Raw genomic sequence first — 1,377 nt, forward strand, 5'->3', positions numbered from 1 at the left:
GATGCCGGCCGGATCCCGCCATGACCGCGGGATGCGCCGGGGCGGCGCGACTGGATCTCTGCCGGCAGTAAGGGGGGCGCCTGGGAGGGGGCGGCGGCGGAGGGAGGGAGCGCTAGGGGTTGTAGTGGGTATGGTCGGGGCTGAGATGGAGGTGGCACGACATGGGGATCCGGCAGGCCCGCTGGCCGGCGGCGGAAGGAGGCAGCGTCGGGGGGAGGGGGAGTTGGTGGGTCGGGAGGGGATGGGAGGGCGAGCGTTTAGGGTGTGTTTGGTTCGAGAACGAAGTGGAATGGATTGTCATGGTTCCATTCCACTAGAATGGGTCGGTTCCGTCCTTGTGTTTGGTATAGACAATTCTAAGGAACGGAATAGTTACATTTTCGTGTTCGGTTTCAAAGATGGAATGGAATAGATTTGTTCATCTCTCCACTTGTTTGCTTATGATTATGTACAATATATTGAACATTGAACAGGATTCAAGTCAATCAAAAACCACTGAATGCATTGGCACACACATATGACCGGGATGACGCTGAAACAAATAAGAACGGTGCACGCACTGAATTGGATTTCAGTCAACCAAATACCGCTGATTTCAGTCATTAAAATGCTAATCTCAACAAGACAAACAAAGGCTGAATTGGACGGGAGCTCGCTGGCCGCCAGTACAGGCCCATGCCTAGGAGCCCTGAGCCCCAATCGGTGGCGCACTGGATGGGAAGCTCACTGGGCACCGACACAAGACGGAGAAACCTGGCCGCAAAGACCATGTCGATGCAGAGCACGTCCGCGCGGTGCATGAGCCGCACAGCTGCGCGTACTACAGATCGACCTCGCCGCTCGCCGCCATCCAGCGCGGCCATCTCGCGGCGCACGAGGCCACACAGGAGCTACATGTACATCTCTGGTACAGATCTACGGCGCTCCTCGCCGCCATCCGTAGCCGCTCGCCTCCATCCGTCGCCGTCGCTAGGTGCCCTCAATCCAGCGCCGCTTGTTGTTACCTGCCGCCGGTTGTGTCCAGAGAGGAAGAGGGGAACGACTGGTTCCACGCGGTCCGCTCGATTTGGAGGTACGAGCGTGTTCCGCATCTGGGGGTATATTCGGTCCCTGGGAACCAGTCAGTTACTATTCCATCTGTCTACCAAACGCTAGAACGGGGGCTAGGAACGGGTCTGACCCGTGACATTCCAATTGATGACTGCAACCAAACACACCTAAGGTGTGGGCGCCGGTGGGATCGTGGGTTTGGTGGTTGGATCGGGAGGGCAAAAGCAGGATGGTCGGGGGTAGTGGGGAGCGACTGCGCAACTGTATGGTTAGTTTGTAGCTACGGGTGGGCAGAAGGTGTTATCAGAATAAGCTGGGTGTTATTAG

This window comes from Triticum dicoccoides, chromosome 2A, assembly GCF_002162155.2.
Source record: "Triticum dicoccoides isolate Atlit2015 ecotype Zavitan chromosome 2A, WEW_v2.0, whole genome shotgun sequence".
Classification (NCBI taxonomy): Eukaryota; Viridiplantae; Streptophyta; class Magnoliopsida; order Poales; family Poaceae; genus Triticum; species Triticum dicoccoides.